Genomic DNA, 13,119 nt, shown 5'->3' with positions numbered 1-13,119 from the left:
TGATAACACAATATTTGAGGTAACATGTTATTTCATTTGGTGAACTCTTACAATTAATGGTGAACCTGTTTTTAAAACAAACCTAAAGATAGTGTATAAGCCATTGAAAGCATAGGCAATCTAAATGTATGGAGTCATTTCGCACACTTTGAATTCACAAAAAATATGGGACCAAGTGAGGATATTGATAGCAGCAATATGCCACAAGAAATGAAATTGCAAAAGTTACTCAAAGCTCAATAAGTAAATTACAAGAATGACAAATACAAATGTTGTATGGAAAAGTAGTAACTGGTCAACAAGTATATAGCACCTTAGTAAAACAAGGCAAAAAACAGTATAACTTATGGCAACTTAAGCAGATTGTGAAAAATGTAATTGTGAAATGATTTCTAAAATCAAATGATTATTTCACTGGAAGCAGTAGACCAAGTAGAATAGTCTGCTGTAACTAAAAGATGCAACAAAATTCAACAAAAAGATTAAAAGAATTTCATCATACAGGGCCTCATCATGTGTTAGGCATTATTACGGTGGAAATTCCGCCAAACAGAATTACTGTTACCTCCAGGACCTGCAGCGCAATCAGCACCGCATCACAACCTGGTGTGAGCGTGCACACCACTTCGGTGGAAGCGTTAATTTCACCCGTTGGAATCAGTACCGGAACAAGGAACTCTGCCACAATCCTGGAACAAATAGCGCTAGCACTGTCCTTTGCTGGTGGAAATAGTGTCATCGCTGGAATGGAAAGCATGGCAGCAGCCATATTTATAAATTGAACCCAACCTGAATCACGCATTTCCTGCATCCATCTAACCCTAAAAGTCACTGGCAACATGTCTCAGGAGTGGACCCAAGGGAAGGTGCCAGAAAACCGGCTCCATACGTCACAATTTAGTGAGGTAGAACTGGTAGTCCTCACAGATGAGGTTGTAGGAAAATGCGAGGAGCTGTATGGGAGCAGGCAGCGCAAAACCACAGGCCAGCGCAAAACCACAGTTCAGCACAAAACCGCCATCTGGCTGGTATGAATCCAGAAGGTAACTGCAGTAGACAGTGTCCACCGTGATGCAGAGGACTGCCACAACAGATGGAACAACCTAATGGGCATCTCTTGTACAACATGTAATTTGTTCCCTAAAGGCAGCTCTAGAAGAATCCAAGGAGGACGAGAGGGAAGGCCCATCAGCAACTGGTGCCTCCGGGCCCTCAAAGTCCACTACCACCCCTGAAGGGTGGACAGATGCAACATAAAAAATCAAGTCCCACCATGCCACACCAGTGGCAGCGCTGGCCCTGTACCAACCGTGCGGGCCACCCGGGGCACCTCCTCACCAATTGCACCCACATAGCCAGCTTTAGTAGCTGTCACAGAGAAAACACCTCCTGGCAGGAACTCCGATGGCACTCAGGAAGAATCCAGCTAAGTGCCACAGGGTGATACAGGGGCACACCGCCAGCATGCCCAGACACCCATGCCTTACATGGAAACCCCCTCATATTTCTCTCTATGCTTCAGCCCTGATGCTCTGTAGAGCCCCCAACCCATTCACCACCCACCACCAAGCCACTCCATACTCGAGAGGCTACACAACATGGATAGGCAGCAATGTGAGATGGAGGCCTTTGCCAACACTCACTCTGTACACCTCCAGGCCATATGTGACCATATGCAGGAAGCCACCTGCAGGATCGTCAGGTCAATGGAGTGCAAACGGGTATAGGTGGGTTCAAATACTGCCACACTGATGGTCTATGACAAGCGAGTCATGAAGCTGACCGAGGTGATATCAGCATTTGAATTGTCCATGCAACAGAGCCTTGAACTGACTCTGCATCACATCCGGGGGCCAGGGTCCATACACTCCCGTTCAGCTACACTCACTGAGGTTTCACAGCCCAGCACACAAAGGAACTGGTCTGAGCATCATCTGGGCTTAAAGTCACTCAGGGCAGCCCTAAGGGAGAAGAGGCCACGCAAGTGACAGTGTCGCACTTTTTGCCCGCAGTGGGTGTATAGGGTGTAGGAAGATAGTGTGTTTTTGTGGTGGTGGTGGGGCATTGTGTTGGTGTGGTGGTGGGGGGATCGTGTGTTGGGGTGGTAGTGGGCAGAGGCGGGAGGGAGATAGTAAGTGCACTTTAAACAATTAAACACAGTTAAACTTCATCAATGCTAGCACATTCCTCATAGTGTCATTTTTGTGTTTATTCATTAATGTGAGTGTCACACAGTGGGGCATGGTATGTGCAATGTGTATACCTTAGAAAAAATTGTTAATCAGTTCCTGGCAAGCCAGTTGCCCATCCCTAACAATGTTTCAGGCAATATTTGCAGACGCGCCGCTGCCACAGGCACTGCGTTCTCCTCCTCTGGGGGTGGTATGTCGATATTAGGGGGTAGATATTAAGGACATTCCTTTGGAGGCAGATATTGCACAGCATGGTACAAACAAGCATGGTTTTCCCCACGTTTTCAGGTGTATACATTAGGGCAACTCATGTCCGGCCAGGCAGGTCTTCAGGAGGCCAAAGGTGCGCTCTATACAGACATGGGTCCTGCTGTGAGCATGATTGTATGCAAACTCCTGTGGCGTTTGTGGATCCTGCACAGGTGTCATGAGCCATGGCAGCTGTGGTATCCAGAATCACCTGCATGGGAAGAGGCACAGCCATGAGTCATAGGGCCTCATTCCGAGTCTGGAGGTAATCATGGTGCTATTAGCGCCATGACTACCTCCAATACCGGTACCGAGTCCGACTTGTTCAATGGGGACTTACCGGTCTATTCCGACCTTTGTGGGACCGGTAAGTCCCCATTGAAAAAGCCATTCCCCATTCCCATTTGAGCCCCCATATGGCTCAATGGGAAGGGGGAAGGCGCTAATAATGGTGCCGCAAATTGCGGTACTGTTATTAGCTCTAAGGTCCCTTAACGGGTCCCGTCCTTAACGCCTGGTAAAACCAGGCGTTAAGGAAGGGACCCGCTAATGGAACTCGGACTAGGGTGCAAAGGGATTACCGGCACCGGTGTCCTTACCGGTGCCCGGTATCCCTTTGCTCCCAACTCATAATGAGGCCCATGGTGTATTGTGTGTGGGTGGCCTTTCACAGCATTAGGGCAATGGACATCATGTACATGCACGTGGGGCTTTATTGTGTCGCATGTGTCTTATTCAATGATTTTGCATGCTGTGGGCCTCATCACGACTTGGGCGGTAACCGTAACACTCTTAGCGCGGGCGGTATTAGCCCTACCGCTGAACTCCCCGGCGCTAATAGCGCCGGATCACGAGTTTGGCGATAATATAAGTCCCCATTCCCCACTGAGCCCATTCGGGAATGCCCCATTCCCCATTGGGCTCAATGGGGAATCTTCACGCTAATACCCAGCTCAGAGCTGGGGCGAAATCCGCCAAAGCCCTGATTCGGCGGACCCTTAAATCCGGCGGGAATAGCGCTACTGCCGGATTTAAGGGTTACCGCCGAAGTCGTGATGAGGCCCTGTATCTCTTGCATCATGCATTGTATTTTCTTAACATGCACCCTGTTGTATTGTATTGTGTTGTTTATTTATATAGCACAGGCAAGTGTTTCAAAGCGCTGTTCCCTTAAGATGATGTTACATCATGTGTCTGTTATTGCCATGAAAATTTGACATGGAGGCTATCTTGCACAAGTGTATTGATCTTGTGCATGTGGTCTGATGGATCTACTATCAGACCTGCATGGGCTTCTGGGGGCAGAGGGTCTGCATTGCACGCTGAGTGTACATGGGTACTTGGCTGTGCTACTGTCAGGGATATTATTGTGTGATGTGATGTCACTTTTTTTTGTGTGACATTGATTTTGGATTATACAAATTGCATTGTGGTACCTATAGTCATGTGTGTGTGTGGAGTCGCTACTGTTTGTGTGCATCAGCTTATCCATTCAGGGTTGTCCGACATGTGCATGTTCTGTGGGCTGTACTGTGGCATTGATGTGGGAGGTGGGCAGGTCAGACTTGTACATTGACTTGTCATGGCATGCATTGTGCTATTTTGCACAAGCCCCCCAGTGGTCAGATGCATCACAGCACCTGTGTGCTGGCACTTTTGCTCACCCACTATAGACGTCCGTTGTCCTCTGTGCCTCTCCATGTAGCCAGGCAGTGTACTGTTCTGTAGGACCATGGCATCATGGGTGGAACCAGGGTAGCAGGCACAACAGTGGGTGATGTACAGGATGGGGTCACAGGTCACCTGCATGTTCAATGTGTGGTAGTACTTCCTGTTGCAGAACACTGCTTCGTGGACCTGGGGGGGCACCAACACCATATGGGGACAGTCCAAGGCTGCAATGACATTTGTCATTTGTGCAACAGCATAGAACTGTGCCTTCATGGCGCGCACCTGTGCTGGGGTGGTGGGCAGTGAGATGTGGCGTGAGACATTCAGCAGGAGACCATCCAGCACCTGGACTAATACTGCACTAAATTATGGCTGTGCCATGCCGCACATCACAGCCGTGGAGTGCTGGAAGGTGCCAGTACCCAGGAATTGTAGGACATACACTAGCTTTCACAGTGGGAGCACAGCTGTCTGGATGTTAATCCTGCTCTCGATGTAGCCCTGGATTGTGGTGAGCAGCTCACTTATTGTCAGTGAGGGTCAAGGGTGAGGGCCTAACCCTGGATATTTGTGCGTGCCTTGCTTGGCCTCTCCTCCTTCTCCTCTGTGCACCCTGTTCCCTGTGCTGGTTGTACTGCCTATGTACTTCCAGGTGCAGCATGAGCAGCTGCAAGTCCCATCTCGCAATGTATACCGCAGCATGGTGTTGTCAACTGTGTTTGGGGAAGATGTGTGCCTTATGTAGCCCTATTGATAGGATTGGCTTTTGTCTGACACTTGTATGCATTTACCTCCACATGGAGGATTGAGCTAAGTGTGCTGTGTTTTCAGCAGTATTAACACTGTATTTCAGCGCCAAATCCGCAGTCTTGGGTCTTGTGATGCAGCAGTGATTGTGCTTCTTGGTATCGGTGCACCTTCCGCCGGCTGTAATAACGTCGGCTGTAATTGTGCTGGCCGTGATTGCGCCAGTTGTTTTACAGTCAGCAGTATTTGCGCTGGCTCATGGTCTGGCAGAGCGGTATTTGCGGTGAAAAATCTGTTAACGCCAATTTTAAGGCTTCCCACCGGGGTCGTGATGAGGCCCACATTCTCTATAACATCAGTGCTTGATAGTTGTTTAAATATGTGTTTAAATGATAAAGTCATTTACAAAAGAAATGTTAGTATTGAAATGGGCTTAGTCCATGGAGCAATGGGTTATATATTTGGTCTTAAAAACCAGGCCAACTAATGTATTGAATATATTGCAATACAATTTGGTCATATTATAAAACTGCAAGGAATCTAAAGGCTTACTGTATGCTTTCAACTTTTAAAAGGCATTTATATAGTATGCAAACAAATTCCAATAACTCCAGCACATGCACCAACAATATATACATCTCAATATTTAAGTGTAAATCCAACATTAGTAGATATAGGATGTCACAGATGGAATGAGTTATGTTCATTTTTCAAGGGGTCAAACAAGTACTGGTTTAATTATAATACATACATTACCTGGCTCTCTACCCACCCACCGTCACCTAAACATTGCATTCACTCACTCCCAGTGGCCTTCCTAACAAGCCACTCAAATGCACCCTGATGAGTGCCAGATCAGTCACTCTGCACGCCACCGAGATCCACAACCTCCTTACTTCCAATAATCTCGACCTTCTTGTCATTTGTGAGACCTGGCTCCATCCTGCATCAGGCCCTGCTCTTTCCATCACTATCCCCCCAGGATACACCATCATGTGTGTTAAGACGGATTTCTGAACTCTGTCCTGGTGGCGCAGAAGTTCAGAAGGCCAACCTAATTACTTGGAACAGGGTAACCTCTGGACGAGCCAGACCAATCAAGGTAGCGATCGTGGCGGTCAAGACTAGGTCTCAAGAGGGGTGAGGGTGACTGAAAGCCCGCAATGAGCACACAAAGCAAGATCACTTACAAACTACTCCAAACAGTTGTTATATTAAAAATATATACACATTTATTCCAAGGCCTTTAAAACAATGACCGTAGCGAGAAAATCACAAGATAACGATAGTAAACCAACACATACCATATCAACACAATATATATACAAATACGACAGTCTCAAGCGTTAGATGCACGAAATGGGTAGTCCACCTAAAAGGGAAGGAAGACAGGCAGTGCGAAATAATGCTTAGACCCAGTTCGCCTTCAGAGGCACCTAACTAGATCGAAGTCCGAGCCCTGCGAAGAGTGGAGCCTTGTGCTCAAAAGTACCTGCACACGCTGGTGCCAACGGGCAAAAGGAGAAGCTCTTCGAGGGAAATCAGGCAGTTCAGTTTAGTGCACAAAAGAAGAAGAACAAGTTCCGCGACTCAAGCGCAGCCTCCACAGTGGGCAGAAGCAGAGCGCGAGTACGGAAAAGGGTGCTGTTTGACACAGCGGGGAAAAGCAGTGGGCTCCTGCAGGAGGGCGACCAGATCCTAGCTATGCTACTCACCGGTCCCCGATGCAAGCAGATCCAGGCTTCTCCGCGTCAGTTTCAGCAGCTGGCAGGTTCAGAAGAGCAGGGAATGCCTCGTCGTCGTGTTGAGTAAAAAGACGTCCCAATCGAAGAAACCCGCACAGTTTGTTACCACAGCAGGGCAACGGAGCGGCCGTGTGTATCTGAGCCAAATGTACACTACTCACTTCAGACTTGGGAACGCCAAGTGTACGAAGCGTGTGAGAGTGACAAGGACTCGAAATACTACACAACCTGGCGGCGGTTACAGAGCAAGACTCCCGTGTAAGCTGGTCAGTCTACTGGATGGCCCAGAGACGCTTCCGAAGGCTTACTGGCAGGAGATGGTGAAGATGCCGAGAATAGCTGTTCCCGCTATTCCAAGGGTCGAAGTACCAGTACAGGCCTTCTGGTTCGATCAAAGGTGAAAAGGGTTTCACAAGGCGACAGCAGTGCAGAGGAGAAGTCCTTCAGCGGGTCACCAGCGATTCCTCGGTCCAGCCTTGTGGTTGCAGGATACTTGGCTCCTGTATTCCTTCGTTCGTGAGAACTCAGGAGATCGACATGGTAGTGATGTTTCCAGCCCCCTCTTATCCACGGTTCCCTTCGCGCCAAAACGGAGGGGACCCAATGGGAGATCCGCTCATCAACACTTACACCATTCGTGGACCAATCACGGACCACGGTGGTCCCAGGCATTCACACCACCCTAGACTCTCTGGCACCCAGGATGTGTATTGGGACCAGACATCCCAGCCCACATCCTGGAGGCACACAAAAGACATGTAGAAGCCCGCGAAAGCATCCGTGTTTCGCGGGAAAGTACATGCCCAAATAAGGAAGGCCCCGGGTCGGCTCGACCTGGGGAAGGTGAAGGGAGCAAGACGGTCAGCGGACAGGACAAAGGAGCCTCGTGGTCTGGCCATTTTGGGAGCCAGGCCACCATTTTGGGTTAAGCGCGCGAAACGCGCTTAGAACGCCAAAAGGAGCTCAAAACACAAGAAACGATCGCTGCCACCATTCCCGTCCCTGAATCACTTGCACCGATCAGATACAATCCTAAACGAGTATCTAGGGCCTGTAGAAGGCTAGAGACCCAAGAGAGCTGTAACTTAGCTTACAGTGCCCTCTTGTGTCATGTTGCACGAAAGCCGCAACATGATAAAAGAAACTACGGGAAACAGCGTTCCCCGGTACTGACTGTCTTAAGGGCATGTCAGTTTCCCCGTAAGAAAGGAGCGAAAGCCCAGAGGAGTGCGGCAGAAGGCTGCACTTCTCTGGCAAAGTCAAGAACAAGGTGAAAAACAACAGCAAAAAAGTTTAGGGGTTGCCACATGGAACGAAAATTACCTACAATTACGAAATCTTTCCTAACACTCGCCCCTCCCAGACTATGGACAGGGGGAACTAATCCACCCCTGGATGAGTCTCTTGTTCAGGTCGGTTAAACATTCTGGACAACCCATCAGCATTGCTATGTTGGACACCTGGCCTATGCTCAATAGTGAAGTCGAAGCCTTGTAGATTTATGGACCACCTAAGCAACTTTGGATTCTCCCCCTTCATGTTCATTAGCCACTTTAAGGGCTTATGGTCAGTTTGCACAGTGAAGTGGGTCCCATAGAGGTAGGGCCTCAGCTTCCTTAGGGCCCACACAACAGAGAAACATTCTTTCTCCACTGTGGACCATCTGAGCTCTCTGTCCTTAAGCTGGTGGCTAATAAAACCAATAGGGTGTTCCTTACCCTTCTCATCTACTTGTGATAGTACAGCTCCTATCCCAGTGTCAGAGGCGTCCGTCTGCACGATAAAAGGTCTTTGATAATCAGGGGCCCTGAGGACAGGGGCCTGGCACAAGGAGTCTTTTAAGCCATTGAAGGCCTTCTCACACTCGTCGGTCCAAGTTACCTTCTTGGGTTTCTTCGGAGTTGTGAGGGCAGTCAGAGGGGCAGCTATGGTGCCATAGTCTGCCACAAAATTGCAGTAATACCCCGTGAGTCCTAAGAAGGCTCTCACTTGGGTTTGCGTAGTGGGGGTAGGCCAGTCTTGTACTGCTTGTACTTTACTGGGAAGAGGCTGTATCCTCCCTCCACCTACTTCATGTCCAAGGTAAACCACTGAGCCTTGTTCAATCTGGCATTTACTAGCCTTTATGGTCAAGTGTGCTTTCTGAAGAGCCTGGAGCACAATCCCGAGGTGTTTCACATGGTCTTCCCAGGTGGCACTGAAGACTGCTATATCGTCCAGATATGCAAGACAGAATTCGTCCAACCCATTCAACACATGATTCACAAGCCTCTGGAAAGTGGCAGGTGCATTCTTCAACCCGAACGGCATTACCCGGAATTGGTAAAGGCCGTCTGGAGTAGAAAATACTGTCTTCTCCTTGGCATGCTCTGCTAAAGCTATTTGCCAATAGCCAGCAGTGAGGTCAAACGTGCTGAGGTACTTGGAGGCACCCAAAGTATCCACCAGCTCATCTGTTCAAGGCAAGGGGTGTGCATCTGTCTTGGTGACAGCATTCAGCGCCCTGTAATCCACACAGAACCTCAATTCAGAAGTGCCTGCCTTTGGAACCAAAACCACAGGGCTGGACCAAGGACTACTAGAGGGTTCAATCAGCCCAAGGTCTAACATCTTGTTGACCTCGGTCTTAATATAAGACCGTACTTTGTCTGACATCCTGTATCCCCTACTTTTGGTAGGTACACTGTCTCCTGTGTCAATGTTATGTTTGCACCAAGGTGTCAAACCAGGCGACTGTGAAAACAGGGGGGAAAACTGCGTAAGCAAACTTTTCACCTCAGCCTGCTGATCAGAAGTCAGGTGAGGGGCCACTCGGACTCCCTCAAAGGAGCTATCTGAAGGACCGCTTTGGAACAGGTCGGGGAGAGGTTCAGACTCCTCTTCCTCAACATCTGAAGCCAGTAGCAGTGCTGGGATTTCGACTCTTGGGACGAAAGCCTTCAGCCTATTCACGTGAAACACTTTTGGAGCCTGTCCAGGCCTTCCAAGGTCCACTAAATAGTTAACCTCACCCAGGGGCTCCACCACTGTGTAAGGGCCTGACCATTTGTCCTGTAAAGCTCGAGGCCTTATGGGATTCATGATCAGGACTTGCTGACCAGGTGTAAAGTTGATGAGGGAAGCTTTCTGGTCGTACCAATGTTTCACCAGCGCTTGTCCTGCCTTCAATTTATCACTAGCCAAGCCCATCAGAAGTACCATCTGTTTTCTGAGCCCTAGCACATAATCAACTACGTTGGTAGTAACAGGGGGAGTGGGCATCTCCCATCCCTCTTTGACGATGGCTAAGGGTCCCCGTACGGGATGACCGAACAGAAGTTCGAAGGGGCTGAAGCCAACACACTCCTGTGGTACCTCTCGGTAGGCAAACAGTAAGCATGGTAAAAGAAGATCCCATTTTCTTCTCTGAGGTTCCTCCAGAGCCCCAATCATGCTCTTTAACGTTCTGTTGAAACGTTCCACCAGACCATTGGTCTGGGGGTGGTATGCAGAAGAGAACTTGTAGGTGACCCCACATTCTTTCCACATAGCCTGCATATACTTCGACATAAAGTTGCTGCCACGATCCGACACAACTTCTTTAGGGAAGCCAACCCTAGTAAATATGCCAAGTAAAGCTTTTGCAACTGACTTGGCAGTTACAGTTTTCAATGGGATGGTCTCAGGATATCTGGTTGCATGGTCGACCAGCACCAGGATAAACCTATTGCCTGAGGATGTTTGCGGGTCAAGGGGACCAACGATGTCGATCCCTACCCTTTCAAATGGTACCCCCACAACTGGGAGCGGTACCAACGGAGCTTGGATTGTCGCGCCAACCTTACCAGACAACTGGCAGGAGGCACAACTCCTGCAGTGACTTTCTACTTGCACCCCCATCTTGGGCCAGTAGAAGTGCATGGATAACCTTTGCTTGGTCCTCTTCATACCAAGGTGACCAGCAAGGGGAACCTCATGCGCCAACTGCAGGAGGAAGGGCCTAACAGCAAGGGGAACCACCAACCTCCTATGGTCTCCTTCTGTAGACTCTGTGGGCTCACTATACAGGAGTCCACCTTCCCAATAAATCCTATGCGTCCCAGGAGGTTCACCCTCAAGCTGGGAGCAGGCCTGTCTCCTTAGGCCTTCCAGAGATGGGCACTCACGTTGGCCTTTACTGAATTCGTCCCTATCAGGACCTCCTTCAACTAACAAGTCTTTTATTTCAGGATGATCGTTGGGGTCAAATACTTCAGGCATCGCCACCTCCTCGTCAGGCCCGGGCGATTGACCAACTTCCTCCACCGCAGTGGTAGGCGAGCTCGGGGGAATATTCTCTTTCCCTCGTCTTGACTTGTCGACTCCTTTCGCCTTGGGTTTCCCCTTCGGCTGGGGCGGCGTATTGGTCTTGGCCAATGCTGCCCATGCTTGAGACCGTGTGTAGGGTCTTTCGGCAGTGTCTCCTACGAGCCCTAAAGCTCTGAGATCATTACCTAACAAGACCTTTCCCGGGACGTTTCTCTGAATGCTCACTGGAATCCTGACTGCTGTACCATTTAAAGTAAGATTTACAGGTATTACTGGGAACATACGGAGTGGGCCGTCAGCCAACTTAGTGGGCATCAGAGTGGCTCTGGCAACTTCCTCTGAGTCTACCAAGGTAGAATCCACTACAGTGCGACTGCACCCACTATCCCTAAGAGCTGGAGTATCTACTCCATTGATCAGCACACTGGCCCTCATTACGACCCTGGCGGAATTCAACCGACCGGACCGCCATAGCGTAAATAGCGTTTCCGCCATTGCACGACGGAGCAAAGTGCGGCTCATTCCGACCCATCGGGCACGAGCACCACGCCATGGCGGAAGTGCAAAGTCCGCGATGGCGGAAATGACCCCAAAACGGCCCACACCGCCACCGTACGGCGCCCTAGGTGCAATACTGCCACCCATCTTAGCGGACACCGCAGTGAGCGCCAACCGGAAAGTACGGTGACCGGAAATATACGGAAACGGAAGTAAAAGCATGGTCCCAGAACGGGAAACATCACGCCGTACACCTATAAAACCACAAATTCCACACAACCATTAAAAATACTACCCTGAGACACATCCCAACCCGTCATCCACCCTAGTGAAACCAAGAAAAATGGGAAAAGTAGCGAAGAAAGCGTGCGACCGCAAGCGGCAGGTCCACTTCTCCCATGAGGAACTCACCGTTCTCACAGAGACCCTCCAGGAGAATGCTGCCGCCGTCTTCTCCACGCAAATGACCAGGACGCACTTGCGAACAAGAAGGCCATATGGGCCCTGGTGGCACAGCGGGTAAGTGCGGTGGGGACCGCACCCCGCAACCCACAGCAATGCAGAAAGCGATGGGACGACCTGCGGATACGCGTCCGTAGCATACTTTCTGCCAACCGTAACATTGCCACAGCTACCGGGGGAGGATCGGAATCACCCATCAAGTTGACCCCCTGGGAAGAAATCTGTGCCTCCACCATTGGAATGGAGAGCATAGAGGGAGTCGGAGGGATGGAGAAAGGAGTGCAGACATCCGAAGAATCAGGTAGGTGTCCCAAATAAAACAATGCCAAAACCACAATGTCCAATCATGTGAAGTACCACGTGTCCACATAGTGCAACAGTAACACATGTCCAGGAGAACGTCCACATACATAGGCCTGATAGCACACTTTAAAACTCACATCAAATACATAAATAATTAAAAATCCTAAAAACACCCTCTACACGTGCAGCAGGCACACCCTAACTGCAGGCTGCAAAACAACTGCACCCTCACTCCACACACAAATGAAACCACCTCCAAGGCCCCGACCCAAATCACCCTCAGGTACCACCCCAATGCATGTGATACATTGCCATTCCAATTCCCACAGACCCATTAATAACGCTCGCCCTCCTTTACTCCACCACAGGGTCCGATCCAAACGACGAGCTCCAGGACACCCCTACCAGCACACCTGCAAAGAGGGCCAAGACCAACGGCCAAAGACCCTCCACCTCAGCTGCACGCATCAAGACACGGAAGCAGCACAAATCAAGTGGCAGCACAGAGGAGGGAACTCCAACAGGCACCCCAGCAGCCAGCATGCCCACAACAGCACCACCACAGGTCCCCCCAATGGATGCCACAGTAGGCACTGCTTCTGGTGGCAGCAGCACCATAGGTGACACTGCATTAATGGCAGCATGCTCCGACACAGAAAACGGGGATGTCGAAGTTAGATCCATCCATGACCTGTCTCAATCCCCCTGTCTGTTCCATCCCGTACACCATGAGGATACCACGCAGGGGCACCCACAAGACGACGACTGGCCATCCCCCACAAGCCCTGTGGCAAGGCAACATGAGGTGATCAGCCACTCTGTGACACCACCGCAAATGGCCATGGCCCAGCAGAGGCAACAGTCCCTCGACCAGGTAATCGTGCAACAGCAGCAACTGGCCACGCTCCTCAAGGACCATGCCGATGAATGTGGGGGCACTAAGGCCAACATAGAAACATCAACTG

This window comes from Ambystoma mexicanum, chromosome 7q, assembly GCF_040938575.1.
Source record: "Ambystoma mexicanum isolate Mex_15411 chromosome 7q, UKY_AmexF1_1, whole genome shotgun sequence".
NCBI classification, from domain to species: Eukaryota; Metazoa; Chordata; class Amphibia; order Caudata; family Ambystomatidae; genus Ambystoma; species Ambystoma mexicanum.
Note: the sequence above shows the minus strand (reverse complement) of the source record.